Source organism: Bos taurus, chromosome 11, assembly GCF_002263795.3.
Source record: "Bos taurus isolate L1 Dominette 01449 registration number 42190680 breed Hereford chromosome 11, ARS-UCD2.0, whole genome shotgun sequence".
Taxonomy (NCBI): domain Eukaryota; kingdom Metazoa; phylum Chordata; class Mammalia; order Artiodactyla; family Bovidae; genus Bos; species Bos taurus.
Window position 1 is genome coordinate 62,190,636 of NC_037338.1, and position 16,940 is coordinate 62,207,575.

Consider the following 16,940-nt stretch of genomic DNA (forward strand, 5'->3'; position numbering starts at 1 on the left):
CAAAGGGACATAAGGAAACGTGGGATGATAGAGATGTTCGTAATTTTGACTGTGGTGATGATTTCATGGATGTAAACATACATCAAAACCTATCAAATTACACACATTTAAGTGCAGTTTATTGTATGCAATTGCATCTCAATAAAACTATTTTAAAAAACTGTATACATGGTCCTGATGAAGAACTAAGACTGAGAGCCACTGGTCTTCAGGATAAAAAACTCCAAGTATGCCACTTAATACTTTCACAATCTTTTTATTCTACTTCTTTCAACTCTATCCAAACCATCCTGTGTTAACTTACAACTTTTGAGTATGCCTTCTCCTTTGTGTCTGTGAGCCTTTGGACATGGTGCTTCCTCAGCCTGTAGGTCATCTTCTCTTCTCCATTTGTTAAATTTCTACCTATCCTTCAAAAGTCAGCTAAAATGTCCCTAACTTCTGGGATATCCTCCAAACTCCCCCTACCTATCCTTAGTCCCTGTGTCCTAAGACACTCTTTGTTTAAGTACCACTATTTTCAAACTTACAGTGCAACAATTTCACATTTTCTGTACACATCATGCCCTGTAACCAGCCTGAGCAGCATTTCTCAACTTTTTAAAAATCCATGTTCTCTTTAATAAACATCAGAACTTTAGCCCTCAAAGTTATCCTTAATTCTGAGACTCTTTGCAACATCTGCATATACTTACTAGTCCCAAATTATTGTTCAAGCTTTAATTTCTGTTGTTCACATTATGAAATATTTTTGTCCAAATAAAAAATGATATTGTATAATTTAATATACTTTAAGTTATACCTATTTTCTCTCCCTCCCGCTACCCTGGAGGTTCTGACATACATCCCTCTCAATCCCAGTCAACAAACATCACACTAAGGAAGAGGAATATGTCTTTTTCTTCTTTGAATCCCAATGTTGGACGCACAGTAAGGTTTGGAATGAAGGTTTGGAAAATCTAATTGAACTTATCCTATAAGGGACAGAAAGAGACTGTTAGAATACATAATAGTAAAATTCATAAGAAGGTTCAGATCTAAGTGACAAAATTGTTATTGTTGTTTAGCTGCTAAGTCATGTCCAACTCTTTCGCAATCCCATGGGCTGTAGCCCACCAGGCTCCTCTGCCCATGGGAATTCCCAGGCAAGAATATTGGAGTGGGTTGCTGTTTCCTTCTCCAGGGAATCTTCCCAACCCAAGGATTGAACCCATGTCTCCTGCATTGTAGTATTCTTTACCACTGAGCCATAAGGGACGCCCCAAATGACAAAATCAGTTCTGTTCAATCACTCAGTCATGTCCAACTCTTTGTGACCCCGTGGACTGCAGCACACCAGCTTCCCTGTCCATCACCAACTCCTGGAGCTTGCTCAAACTCATGTCCATCAAGTCAGTGATGACATTCAACCACCTCATCCTATGTTGTCCCCTTCTTCCCCTGCCTTTAATCTTGCCCAGCATAAGGGTCTTTTTTAATGAGTCAGTTCTTCACATCAGGTGGCCAAAGTATTGGAACTTCAGCTTCAGCATCAGTCCTTCCAATGAATATCCAGGACTGATTTCCTTAAGGATTGACTGGTTTGATCTCCTTGCAGTCCAAGGGACTCTCAAGAGTTTTCTCCAACACCACAGTTCAAAAGCATCAATCCTTTGGTGCTCAGCTTTCTTTATAGCCCAAATCTCACATCTATACGTGACTACTGGAAAAACCACAGCCTTGACTATACAGACCTTTGTCAGTAAATTAATGTCTCTGCTTTTTAATATGCTGTCTAGGTTGGTCATAACTTTTCTTCCAAGGAGCAAGCATCTTTTAATTTCATGGCTGCAGTCATGATCTGCAATGATTTTTGGAGCCAAAGAAAAGAAATTCTGTCATGGTTTCCATTGTTTCCCTATTTGCCATGAAGTGATGGGACCAGATGCCATGATCTTCATTTTTTGAATGTCCAGTTTTAAGCCAACTTTTTCAGTCTCTTCTTTCACTTTCATCAAGAGGCTCTTTAGTTCCTCTTAACTTTCTGCCATAAGGGTGTTGTCACCTACATATCTGAGGTTATTGATATTTCTCCCTGCAATCTTGATTCAAGCTTGTGCTTCATCCAGTCTGGCATTTCACATGATGTACTCTTCATTTAGGTTAAATAAGCAAGGTGACAATATACAGCCTTGATGTACTCCTTTCCCAATTTGGAATCATTGACTACAAGATGGCAGAGTAGAAGGACATGTGTTCATCTTCTCCTGTGAGAACTCCAAAATTGCAACTAACTGCTGAAAAACCATTGACAGGAGCATGTTGGATCCCACCAAAAAAAGATACTCCACGTCCAAGGGCAAAGGAGAAGCCCAAACAAGATGGTAGGAGGGGCAAAACTGCATTTAGAATTGAACCCCATAGCCACCAGAGATGCTTGGAGGGCTCAAAAAACACCTTGTGTGCACCAGGATGCAGGGAACCTATAAGAGACTAACCCAGACCTGCCTTTGAGTGTTGAGTGTTTCCTGCAGAGGCACAGGTCAGCAGTGGCCTGCTGCAGGGATAGGGGCTCTGCCTGCAGCAGACCTGAGAGGAACAGCATGTGAGCCCCACTACAGAGCCACTGAGCAGACAACCCACATACTGGAGAGCAATTATACCAAAGAATTTCTGGCACTGTTGCGAAAGTTCTAGGGCCCACAACAGATTTCCCAACCTGTGAATTTGGCAAAGACACTGAAAATCCCCAGGGAATTTATTTGACTTTCTGAAGGCCACTGGAATTTGATTATAGAAATTCCACAGGACTGGGGAAATGGACTCTTGGAGGGCACAAACAAAACCCTGTGCACACCAGGACTCAGGAAAAAGCAGCAGTGACCCCAAAAGACACTGACCCCGACTTGCATGTGAGTGTCCAGGAGTCTCCAGTGGAGGTGTGGGTTGACAGTGCTCTGCTGTGGGGTCAAGGGCACTAAATACAACAGTTCTGGCATAAGTCCTTTAGAAAGAGGTCACCATTACGTCTATTACCCCTACCATAGTATGCTATGCTAAGTCACTTCGGTCGTTTCCGACTCTGTGCTACCCCACAGATGGCAGCCCACCAGGCTCCCTCGTCCCTGGGATTCTCCAGGCAAGAACACTGGAGTGGGTTGCCATTTCCTTCTCCAATGCAGGAAAGTGAAAAGTGAAAGTGAAGTCGCTCAGTCATGTCTTAGCGACTCTTAGCGACCCCATGGATTGCAGCCTTACACAAAACTACAGGGAGGGGACACAGCCCCACCCATCAACAGAAAATTGGATTAAAGGTTTCCTGAGCATGGCCCCATCCATCAGAGTAAGACCCAGATTCTCCCACAACCAGTCCCTCCCATCAGGAAGCTTCCACAAGCCTCTTATCCTTATCCATCAGTGGGCAGACAGAATGGCAACCACAATTACGGACAACTAACCAAACTGATCACTTGGATCACAGCCTTGTCTAACTCAAAGAAATTATGAGCTATGCCATGTAGGGCCACTCAAGATGGATGGATCATGGTGGAGAGTTCTGACAGAACATGGTCCACTGGAGAAGGATATGGCAAATCACTTCAGTATTCTTGCCTTGTGAACCCCAAGAACAGTATGAAAAGGCAAAAAGATATGACACTGAAAGATGAATTCCCCAGGACAGTAGATGCCCAATATGCTACTGGAGAAGAATGGAGAAATAGTGCCAGAGAGAATGAAGAGGCTGAGCCAAAGCAAAAACAATGCCTAGTTGTGGATGTGACTGGTGATGGAAGTAAGTCCAAAGCTGTAAAGAACAATATTGTATACGAACCTGGAATAATATGTTCCATAAATCAAAGTAAATTGGAAGTGGTCAAACAGGAGATGGCAAGAATGAACACTGCATTTTAGGAATCAGTGAACTAAAATGGACTGGAATGGGTAAATTTAATTCAGATGACCATTATACTACTACTGTGGGCAAGAATCCCTTAGAAGAAATGGAGTAGCCATCATAGTAAACAAAAGAGTCTGAAATGCAGTACTTGGGGGCAATCTCAAAAACGACAGAATGAGAAGCAGAAGTTGAATGGTTCTATGAAGACCTGCAAGACGGTCTAGAACTAACACCAAAAACAGATGTCCTTTTCATCATAGGGAACTGGAATGCAAAAGTAGGAAGTCAAGAGATACCTGGAGTAATAGGCAAGTTTGGCCTTGGAGTACAAAATGAAGCAGGACAAAGGCTAACAGAGTTTTGCCAGAGAAGGCACTGCTCATAGCAAACACCCTCTTCCAACAACACAAGAGAAGACTTTACACATGGACATCACCAGATGGTCAGTACCGAAATCAGACTGATTATATTCTTTGCAGCTGAATGGAGACGTTCTATACAGTCAGCAAAAACAAGACCAGGAGCTGACGGTGGCTCAGATCATGAACTCCTTATGCCAAATCAGACTTGAACTGAAGGAAGTAGGGAAAACTACTAGGCCCTTAAGGTATGACCTAAATCAAATCCCTTATGATTATACAGTGGAAGTGACAAATAGATTCAAGGGATTAGATTTGATAGAGTGACTGAAAAACTATGGACAGCAGTTCATGACACTGTACAGGAGGTGATGATCAAAACCATCCCCAAGACAAAGAAATGCAAAAAGGCAGAATGGCTGTCTGAGGAGGCCTTACAAATAGCTGAGAAAAGAAGAGAAGCAAAAGGCAAAGGAGAAAAGGAAAGATACACCCATTTGAATGCAGAGTTCCAAAGAGTAGCAAGGAGAGATAAGAAAGCCTTCCTAAGTGAACAATCCTGAGAAAGAGAGGAAAACAATACAATGGGAAAGACTAGAGATCTCTTCAAGAAAATTAGAGATGCCAAGGGAATATTTCATGCCAAGATAAACACAATAAAAGACAGAAATGGTGTGGACCTAACAGAAGCAGAAGATATTAAGAAGAGGTGGCAAGAATACACAGAAGAACTGTACAAAAAAGATCTTCATGACCTAGAGTCAGACATCTTGGAGTGTGAAGTCAAATGGGCCTTAGGAAGCATCATAATGAACAAAGCTAGTGGAGGTGATGGAATTTGAGCTATTTCAAATCCTGAAAGATGATGCTGTGAAAGTGCTGCACTCAATATGCCAGCAAATTTGGAAAACTCAGCGGGGAAAAGGTCAGTGTTCATTCCAATCCCAAAGAAAGGCAATGCCAAAGAACCTTCAAACTATTGCACAGTTGTACTCATCTCACACGCTAGCAAAGTAATGCTCAAAATTCCGCAAGCTAGACTTCAACTGTATGTGAACCAAGAACTTTCAGATGTTCAACCTGGATTTAGACAAGGCAGAGGAACCAGATTCCAGAAAAACTTCTGCTTTATTGACTATGCTAAACCCTTTGACTGTGTAGATCACAACAGACTGCGGAAAATTCTGAAAGAGGTGGGAATACCAGACCACCTTATGTGCCTCATGAGAAATCTGTATGCAGGTCAAGAAGCAATAATTAGAATGGACCATGGAACAACAGACTGGCTGCAAATTGGAAAAAGTGTACATCAAGTGACAAAATACATATAGAGAAATCACCAGGATCAAGCAGGTATCCTTCCAAGAATTTGGAAGACCATTAGAAACTATGAAAATACTAGACTGTTTTCCATAATGTCTAATGTGTGGTATCAATGAACACTACTTCATGGGAGGATGAACTGCTATGGCATCCAACCATAAAACAGGCTTCCCATATGGCACCAATGATAAAAGAACCCGCCTGCCAATGCAGGAGATGTAAGAGATGCAGGTTAGATTCCTGGGTCAGGAAGATCCCCTGGAAAAGGGCATGGCAACCCATTCCAGTATTCTTGTCTGGAGAATCCCATAGATGGAGGAGCCTGGCAGGCTACTGGTTGCAAAGAATCAGATACAACTGAAGCAGCTTAGCATGCATGCATGCACCAACCATAAAACATACTTTTGAAAGCAAACAAAAACTTACATTTTGGAGGAGGCTCAGGTAATAATAGACTACCTCTATTGGAGGTAATTGGAATCTCACTTCCATTCCTGTAGTAAAAGTTAGGCTCTTAGAGTGCTTAGATAGTAAAGTTGTGAAGGAGCCAAAATAAAATTTCTGAGAAATAAGGCATCTGCTTGTCCTGGAATATTCTGATTTTGCAGGAGTCTCAGAGGCAACACACTGTAGCCGTGGTTGAGTGGGCCTGTTCAACCCTTGTCTGGCAGGGAGGGGCATCTACACCTCCTGCCTGAAGATAAACCATGATCTCTCAGCAAGCGTGTATTTCCTTGGGGCAGAGAATGGGGCTTGATGGCGATTAAGTACAGTGTGAGGAACAAATAGTAAATGTTTCCCATTCTTTAGGGCAAAAACGGGAGGCAGTTTTACAAATCTTTCAAATCACTTTCTCAGATGAACAAAAAACACTTGAAAAAACTTTATTCAGCTTCATCTAATCCACTATGTGAGCATGGAGCTTTATTTATTTTTTTTTTATTTTTTTATTTTTGTAAAATTTTTTTTTCTTAATTTTATTTTATTTTTAAACTTTACATAATTGTATTAGTTTTGCCAAATATCAAAATGAATCCGCCACAGGTATACATGTGTTCCCCATCCTGAACCCTCCTCCCTCCTCCCTCCCCATACCATCCCTCTGGGTCGTCCCAGTGCACTAGCCCCAAGCATCCAGTACCGTGTATCGAACCTGGACTGGCAACTCGTTTCTTACATGATATTTTACATGTTTCAATGCCATTCTCCCAAATCTTCCCACCCTCTCCCTCTCCCACAGAGTCCATAAGACTGTTCTATACATCAGTGTCTCTTTTGCTGTCTCGTACACCGGGTTATTGTTACCATCTTTCTAAATTCCATATATATGCGTTAGTATACTGTATTTATGTTTTTCCTTCTGGCTTACTTCACTCTGTATAATAGGCTCCAGTTTCATCCACCTCATTAGAACTGATTCAAATGTATTCTTTTTAATGGCTGAGTAATACTCCATTGTGTATATGTACCACAGCTTTCTTATCCATTCATCTGCTGATGGACATCTAGGTTGCTTCCATGTCCTGGCTATTATAAACAAATGGGACCTAATTAACCTTAAAAGCTTCTGCACATCAAAGGAAACTATCAGCAAGGTGAAAAGACAGCCTTCAGAATGGGAGAAAATAATAGCAAATGAAACAACCGACAAACAACTAATCTCAAAAATATACAAGCAACTCCTACAGCTCAACTCCAGAAAAATAAACGACCCAATCAAAAAATGGGCCAAAGAACTAAATAGACATTTCTCCAAAGAAGACATACAGATGGCTAACAAACACATGAAAAGATGCTCAACATCACTCATTATCAGAGAAATGCAAATCAAAACCACTATGAGGTACCATTTCACGCCAGTCAGAATGGCTGCGATCCAAAAGTCTACAAGCAATAAATGCTGGAGAGGGTGTGGAGAAAAGGGAACCCTCTTACACTGTTGGTGGGAATGCAAACTAGTACAGCCACTATGGAGAACAGTGTGGAGATTCCTTAAAAAACTGGAAATAGAACTGCCTTATGATCCAGCAACCCCACTCCTGGGCATACACACTGAGGAAACCAGAAGGGAAAGAGACACGTGTACCCCAATGTTCATCGCAGCACTGTTTATAATAGCCAAGACATGGAAGCAACCTAGATGTCCATCAGCAGATGAATGGATAAGAAAGCTGTGGTACATATACACAATGGAGTATTACTCAGCCATTAAAAAGAATACATTTGAATCAGTTCTAATGAGGTGGATGAAACTGGAGCCTATTATACAGAGTGAAGTAAGCCAGAAGGAAAAACATAAATACAGTATACTTATGCATATATATGGAATTTAGAAAGATGGTAACAATAACCCAGCGTACGAGACAGCAAAAGAGACACTGATGTATAGAACAGTCTTATGGACTCTGTGGGAGAGGGAGAGGGTGGGAAGATTTGGGAGAATGGCAATGAAACATGTAAAATATCATGTAGGAAAGGAGTTGCCAGTCCAGGTTCGATGCACGATGCTGGATGCTTGGGGCTGGTGCACTGGGACGGCCCAGAGGGATGGTATGGGGAGGGAGGAGGGAGGAGGGTTCAGGATGGGGAACACATGTATGCCTGTGGTGGATTCATTTTGATGTTTGGCAAAACTAATACAATTATGTAAAGTTTAAAAATAAAATAAAATTGGAAGAATAAAAAAATTAAAAAAAAAAAAAAGTCTACAAATAATAAATGCTGGAGAGGGTGTGGAGAAAAGGGAACCCTCTTACCCTGTTGGTGGGAATGCAAACTAGTACAGCCATATGGAGAACAGTGTGGAGATTCCTTAAAAAACTGGAAATAGAACTGCCTTATGATCCAGCAATCCCACTGCTGGGCATACACACTGAGGAAACCAGAAGGGAAAGAGACACGTGTACCCCAATGTTCATCGCAGCACTGTTTATAAGAGCATGGAGCTTTAAAGCTTAGTATGGTTTCATGATAAATAAAATCTATACGTCTGAATCATTCTTTCATTTCTTTTTCAAAAATGATTCCAAGAACTAGTCTTTAGAATCAAGACATTGTCCTCATCTTTAACATACTTTCTTAATTATTAGCTTCCTTAGAGTTCTAGGTATACAAAGACAAAAAACACAGAGTTCCTGACTTCCTGTTGCTCACAATCTTTCCCACAACTACCTGTAATATTTCCACAGCTGTTCTTTAGGTGCCAAACAAGTTAGGGAACTTAGTCTTTTACTCTTATTTCCAACCCCATGCCCTGCACTCAGGTTTTCTGTGATGCACAGCTGTTTATCTGTCTTGTATAAGTTGAAAACGTGTATGTCAAAGAGTGACTGTCAGTCACTGATATTTCTAATCCTTGGTACAGTTCAATACATTTCTGTTTAATAAATGAATATTATGTCTCTCACATTACTCTTTGAGTAATTTAAATCACCATTTAAAAAAAGCTAATGAAAAGTGTTCTCTTGCAGCTCATGGGAGACTGTATCTGCCACAATATAATGTGGAAAGAACTGATAGGATATTCTGCTGTTTACCAGGATACACTGCTGAATGTTATTTTTCCTGTTACATATTTTTCCTTCTAAGCACTGAACTCTCAAGGACATTCTTGGCCTAATCAGAAATAGGGACTAAAGTGTAACAAATGGAGGGCAACTTCAGGAGGAAAATCACAGTATTTAATTCAGCCCATAAGATATAATTCAAGACAGCTGCTGCTTTGTGTAACAACAGTGGTCTTCTCAGGACAACACGTCTTTCTTTGTTTCCTAGCACTGATGGCTAATATAAGCACAGCTTGGAGAACAACATTTATTATAGTAACTAACTTCAGGTAGGACAGAAGTGATAATGAAAATAAATAGGTAGTTAGACTCCAGTGTATTTAAGCTTTTTAGGTTCTAAAAAAAAGAACAACAAAAACAAAAACCCAACAACAACATGTGGGACATAAAACTAGATCAAGTAGTCATTTTGCATTTTTTCCTCCACAAAGACAACCACTGCAGAAAAAGATGGGATTTCTACTCACAGTTGAAATTGAGCCAACAATGAAAAATTGAAGAATCATGTTTGTTACAGAATTAGTTTGAGAAGAGTTCATTGCACTTTAAGCTGTTCAGGTTAATTAGTGCTATTTATGGGTAAGACTCCACTGTTTCTTTCCTACATCATTTTCAAATTTAAAAATGCCAACTTGATATTTTCTGGGCATATGCATCATCAGACACTCCTGTCCATGTTGCATATGTCACACAGGCCAAAGATGTGCACCCAGAAACGTGGGAATGGGACAGATGTGGGGTGACCTGGGAAGACAAAGAGAAGGAAGGGGTAGAAGTGCCTACTACATGCCAGGTACTCTGCAAGATACTTTATGCATTATCCAAAAGCTGGCCAATCTCCTCTTCTCTCCCACCCAAGGTTTTCCATTTAGTAGGAGTAGTGTGACTACTTGGAGAAGGCAATGGCAACCCACTCCAGTACTCTTGCCTGGAAAATCCCATGGACGGAGGAGCCTGGTGGGCTGCAGACCATGGGGTCGCTAGGAGTTGGACGCGACTGAGCAACTTCACTTTCACTTTTCACTTTCATGCATTGGAGAAGGAAATGGCAACCCACTCCAGTGTTCTTGCCTGGAGAATCCCAGGGATGGGGGAGCCTGGTAGGCTGCCCTCTATGGGGTTGCACAGAGTTGGACACTACTGAAGCGACTTAGCAGCAGCAGCAGCAGCAGCAGCAGCAGTGTGACTACTAATGACATCATGCTACAGGAATCACCAGGCCAATTAATCCCAGGCATTCTCAAGTTGTGGAGAGAAGATACACTATGTCCACAGAAATGGTACATTTGACTTTCATACCCTGAAGAGGAATTTATGGCAGTCTTATTTCATAGAGATTGCTGCTTGCACTGGTAAGGGAAGCTCCAAGAAGGTTTTCTCCCCCTCTGCATTTGTTGAATCTCAAATATCTTCAGGTTAAAATAATCTTTATACCAAAGTACTCTTAAAATGGCATACTCTGATCCGCTTTAACAATGAACCCAAAGCAATCAATCCACAGACAATCTATGGCATGATGTATATGTATGTGTGTGCACACATATGTGTATGTAGACATGTGTGTGTATGATGCACGTGTGTGCACACACATGCACGCAAAACAACGTCTGGGTAATGCAGAGGGAATTGAGTAGTTTGCCTACAAAGCTCTTTCTTGCCCTCTTCTGGGTGTTAATTCTTCCTCGAAGCTGTAGCTGAAGGGTCACTTTCCTACAAAGAAGTCTAGCCTTCTGTGACTATCCCAGCACCAACTGCTAGCACCATTTCTCGTCTGCAGTGTTGCTTTTGCTCATGCAGCTTGTTGTTTGTTGGATTAGTACCTAACTCCCTTCTACATTAACTCCATGAAAGCAGTGACCATGTCTTTTCCCTCATAGTTGTATATCCAGCATCTGGCACTGACCTTGAGACATAATATATGGGCAATAAATATTTGTTGAGTGAACAAACACAGGAGTTTTAACAAGGCAGAGTATGGAAGACACTGAAATGAGGCAGAGTTAAGGCATACTGGGGTTGTCATCAAGGTGCTCTGAGCAGGCAGGGGTCAGCAGGAAGGTGCCAGGAAAGGATCTCTGAAGCAGGTAGTGCCATGTGTTCAGTCATGTCCAACTCTTTGCGACCCCATGGACTCCGCCAGGCTCCTCTGTCCATGGGACTTTTCAGCAAGAATACTGAAGTGGGTTGCCATTTTCTCCTCCAGGGAATCTTCCTGGCCCAGAGGTCAAACCCATGTCGCCTGTGTCTCCTGCATTGCAGGGGATTCTTTGCCCACTGAACCACTGGGGAAGCCTGTGAAGCAGACAGAAAGGCACTCAAAGAAAGACAAGGAATCCCAAAGACAAACTTTGGCTCAACATGAAATAACATCTTAGGTCAGCTGGTATACAAAATGTCTTTTGAAAATGATAAAATGAATCTTCTTTAGATAGCAGAATTTGGGCATAAGAAAATGAATGTTCAAAAACATTCTGATTCTTTCTATAATACTAATTGAATAAATTCAGTTCAGTTCAGTTCAGTCACTCAGTCGTGTCCGACTCTTTGTGACCCCATGAATCGCAGCATGCCAGGCCTCCCTGTCCATCACCAACTCCCAGAGTTCACTCAAACTCACGTCCATCGAGTCAGTGATGCCATCCGGCCATCTCATCCTCTGTCATCCTCTTCTCCTCCTCCCCCCAATCCCTCCCAGCATCAAATTAGTAAGGGACAAACATAATGAAAGCTGACTCTTAAAAGATGATTTTTTAAAGCTCTGAACTTTTGGAGAAAAAAGTCTATTAAAAAAAATGCAGCTTTTAGAAGGAAGCCCAGACAAAGATCTTTCTACAATAAGGAAAGACAGTGAAGTAACAAGCAACTCAGAATTTAGACCCAGTTGCAGGGAGAAATATCAATAACCTCAGATATGCAGATGACACCGCCCTTATGGCAGAAAGTGAAGAGGAACTAAAAAGCCTCTTGATGAAGGTGAAAGAGGAGAGTGAAAAAGTTGGCTTAAAGCTCAACATTCAGAAAACGAAGATCATGGCATCTGGTCCATCACTTCATGGGAAATAGATGGGGAAACAGTGGCAACAGTGTCAGACTTTATTTTTTTGGGCTCCAAAATCACTGCAAATGGTGACTGCAGCCATGAAATTAAAAGACACTTACTCCTTGGAAGGAAAGTTATGACCAACCTAGATAGCATATTGAAAAACAGAGACATTACTTTGCCAACAAAGGTCCGTCTAGTCAAGGCTATGGTTTTTCCAGTGGTCATGTATGGATGTGAGAGTTGGACTATGAAGAAAGCTGAGCGCCGAAGAATTGATGCTTTTGAAGTGTGGTGTTGGAGAAGACTCTTGAGAGTCCCTTGGACTGCAAGGAGATCCAACCAGTCCATTCTGAAGGAGATCAGCCCTGGGATTTCTTTGGAAGGAATGATGCTAAAGCTGAAGCTCCAGTACTTTGGCCACCTCCTGTGAAGAGTTGACTCATTGGAAAAGACTCTGATGCTGGGAGGGATTGGGGGCAGGAGGAGAAGGGGACGACAGAGGATGAGATGGCTGGATGGCATCACTGACTCGATGGACGTGGGTCTGAGTGAACTCTGGGAGTTGGTGATGGACAGGGAGGCCTGGCGTGCTGCGATATTCATGGGGTCGCAAAGAGTTGGACACGACTGAGTGACTGAACTGAACTGACCCAACATAAATGTTATTAGTAAACTGAAATATTTTAAGATTCTCGTATTCTTATAACCTGAAAAAAAACATGCATACAGTTGTATTGAAGTTCTTGAATTAAATTTCAGTACTGAAATTGTACAAAGAGCTGATACGTTTAAGAAATAGGGTTGAAAATAGGCAAAACTCTGTGTGAATCCTGACACGTTGGATGGGATTCTTAACCCCTGAAAGTCTCAGTTCCTTAATATAGACTTAGACCATGAACATAATTATGGTACCTCACAAAGTCATAAAGATGAAAGGAGACAACATATAAAAAGAGCTTGACTGTGCTTAGCATATGAGGGTTAAATATGTGCTAATCATTGTGAAGTAACTGAAACTATGCCTTTAAACATTTAAAAATAGTTCTTAAAAACTTATTTCTCCATCAGATTTGCTCTTCAATTTCACTGAGTTGGGTTTTTTCTCATCCATAAGAAGAATATTTAAATATATTCTTATTTTTCCTATCAAAGTTAGCAAAAATGTGTTCCATAGGCACATAGGAGAGAATTTCTCTTTTTTCCTTCTCAGGTTCCTTCTTGTACTGGAGGAATTATTTCCTCTCTCCTTTTCTTCTCCTCTGCTTTCTAAATACACCTAGGCTGACTGCTTGGCTAGAGTTCACACTCACTGACTCCCTGTCACTGGTGTGGAGAGCTGAACTCATTCATTATTGAAGAAGGGTAGAGAGTCATTTTTTAATCAGTACTTTGAAAGGATACTAACTTGGCATTTGTAAATTAACAATCTATAAATATTACATTATACATACTTACTCTTCTGTTTTAGTATTTCTAAAGTTCTTAATGCAATCATCCTGTAGATAATTTTTTTCCTAGAGTGCTATATTTTAGGAAAGGTTTATCATGTTCCTCTGTTTTCCTCAGTTTTTTTTTTTTTTTAAGCTTAAAGTTAGGCATCTTCCAGATGCAAGTATGCTTCAACTTAACTGAAGCTTAAGAACCACTAGTATCTTCAATTCCTTTCCTGTCCCCTAATCTGAACCTTACAAGGTTTAACTTAGGTCACAGGGAGCAACTTGAACTGTTTAACATTGGGTTTTTATATGATTATATAGCAAGCTAAAGACATTTTTAAAATACATCAAGACAGAATGATGATGATAACTATATATATATACATATATATATATAGAGAAAGAGATTAGGAAAAACAGAATACATACTTGGTAGCACAGTTCCCTGTTTTGAAAGCAAGATTAATCATACTAACCTGGCTTAGCTAAATGTCTTTTAACAGGTGTATGTTTTCACAGACAGATCCCTTATTCTAAATTTTTATGTTCCCATTTCATTTTTTTCTGTGTAAAAATCTAGTAAGGAGATAATGAATATGCAAATTAAAAAATTCAGTCCCCCTATAGACCATTTTTAAGTGAATGACTCTACACAGTTTTGAAGAAGGCACCTAAGTAAGTATTTTAATCTAGACTTTCAGGAGTCCTGGAGAAATTTTAATGGCTAGGATTTGCACATGATATTGCTGGTGCCAAATATATCTGTTGCCTCCTTGGATCCTGATCTGCATCCTTTCTTCTATAAAAATGGTGAACTTTTACCTGTCTGCCCCTCACTTTGTTTCCAATAAGGTGAGAAGCAAGTCTGTCACTGACCAGCCACTTCAATGACTACATCTAAGACACTGAACTGTTTCATCAAGTAACACAGACATGACATAAAGTATGATCAGAGATAACAGTATGAAAAAAATCCAAACTGTATGCACTGATGTTGTTACTCGTAATTTGAAAAAGCATGATTCATACTCTCAAGAGATATAAAACTGCACAAATGTGATCACCCCAAGCACAGGGAATTTTAGCTTTTGGTACTTGATATATTTCAAGTGCCTAGAACAGTTTCTGGCAAATAAATAGATGTTCAATAGATATGTCAAATGAATGATCAACACAATATAAACGAAGAAAGGGCATCACTCCTAGTAGGTTCTTGCGTTCCTTGATTCATAATTACTCTAGCTCTCTCCTATGAGTACAACTGCTGTGCCTTTTAAAAAATTACATGCACTAGTATATCCTGGAATCTTGAGGAAAATCAACACAGAACCAGTAAATTTAAATAAGAGAAAGAAAATACAGTACTCATAGTCTTACAGAATGAGATATTAGGAACTGAAAATAAAAATTTAGAACCAAGTGTCTGAGATGGGGCCCTAAGAGCAAGGGTGACTCAGGGAACAAAGAGGCAGGCATCCAAGACAAATGTTTCCTACTTTGTAATATTCCTCATGGTCACTTGGATCCCCACACCACAAGCAAAGTGTGTTTAAACAAGTAGAAAAATAGAATGAGAAATTCTACCTATTCCTATTGGTAAAACAACTGGACAAGAACAGATGAAAAACGTGTTGGATTGGAGAAGATTTGTTTTTATCTTAGACCAGGGTAATTTTTACTTTCTTTTAAAAAATCATCCTATTAATAAAGGGGACTTAAGTTGTGAAAATCAAATGTGTGACTTATTTTCATTGGCTGTTACAGAATAGACTTTTAAAAAAGATATATTTTTAACAAGTATACCTCAGAGCAGCATTACCTAAAAGTGGAGGTAAACCTGAGGACCGACCATAATCCAACTCTGTCAATTAAGATGATAGTAAATAAAAGCAATTACTAGACTATGGAACCAAAATACTAAGTCAATTTGATTAGTTCACTTGAGGGCCAGTATCATTAGCTCTTTCTCTCTTAACCTTAGATAGAACTTATGATCTCTAGCATGTCTGCAGATGCATGTTGCAACACTTTACAACCAGAATAATTACACAGCCCTTTCAGACACATGTACAAACAAGTAGTATTTGCCAAACCATGATGTTCCAGACAGGCAAATATTACAAAAAACAAAACAAAAATGAGCAATACATCATTGATGGGTATGACGCACAGGACATTAGCCAATGCACTTTCCAATAAGAAGTCTGATCAACACATGTCATAAGAAACAGGAGAATTTTCTCAGTAACTTTTCCAACTTCATATTCTCACACTTGAGAAAAACATATGGTTCTGTACTTAACAGACTTAGCAGTAGTGGGAGGCCTATAAAAACTGCTTGCAGCCATGACTCAGAGTATATCTTCAGGGTTTCTTCCAGAACTCTCTTAAGGACTTCCTCTTTTTCTAATGTTAAAAACAGATATTGTCCTATTTTATTCACTTGTATCATTATTCATTATGATCAGCATGAAACTTATAAGAAGAACATTTCTATTTTTACCCAGAGAAATAAACCATCACAGTTCAGTTGTAGAACTATTTTTTTTTTAAGAAAAAGAAATAGTCTGCTTTCTTGTTGTTATTACTTTTTGTTATACTAATTCTGAAATGGTTTTCAAAAATAATTAGGTATACACAAATTTCACCTGCCTTGGCTACCCTCATATTTTCAAATCTCCTTTCTTTCTTTGCCTCTCCAACCATATTGCCTTCTCTCCTGACATTGCCAGACTTCAGTATCACATGCAATTGTCTGTACAGTGTACCTGTAATTCTGGCCACTCAGATCCTAAACATAGATCCTCAGGCAAGAACCACAATAGCAATCAGACAAATAAAGCAAAAACAAAAAACTAACAAAACAAAACCAAAGAGCACAGGGTGGAGATCAGGGCCAGAGGATGTAGTGGAAAGAGGTGCAAATCTGGGCATGATCTAGGAGCCTAGCAGTTGGTACTGGGACACAGGGTCCATATTGACATCCCTAATGGGATTTCATATCCCACTAGAGTTGATGCAAGAACAAACCACAGACTACAGAAGCCTATATTCTTTCTGTATTATCTCATGCATCCCCCTAATCCCAGAAAAACAAATGGGACAGGACTGTTTTATAGTTTTTCTTACTGACTGCATTAAATTCTTTGTGAAGCTAATGAAGTTTAAGCTTTAGAACCCTTCGTTTGTACAGACTTGGGAGGGCTCTAGCTACATGCTCACATACTGGTCAAATACTTTTGCAAACTTTGCAAAACTGAGGTATTCTACTGCCTACACAACCAAAGTAAAAGTACCCTCACTAGAGCTTCTCATACTTTTTCTTATGGTAAAATA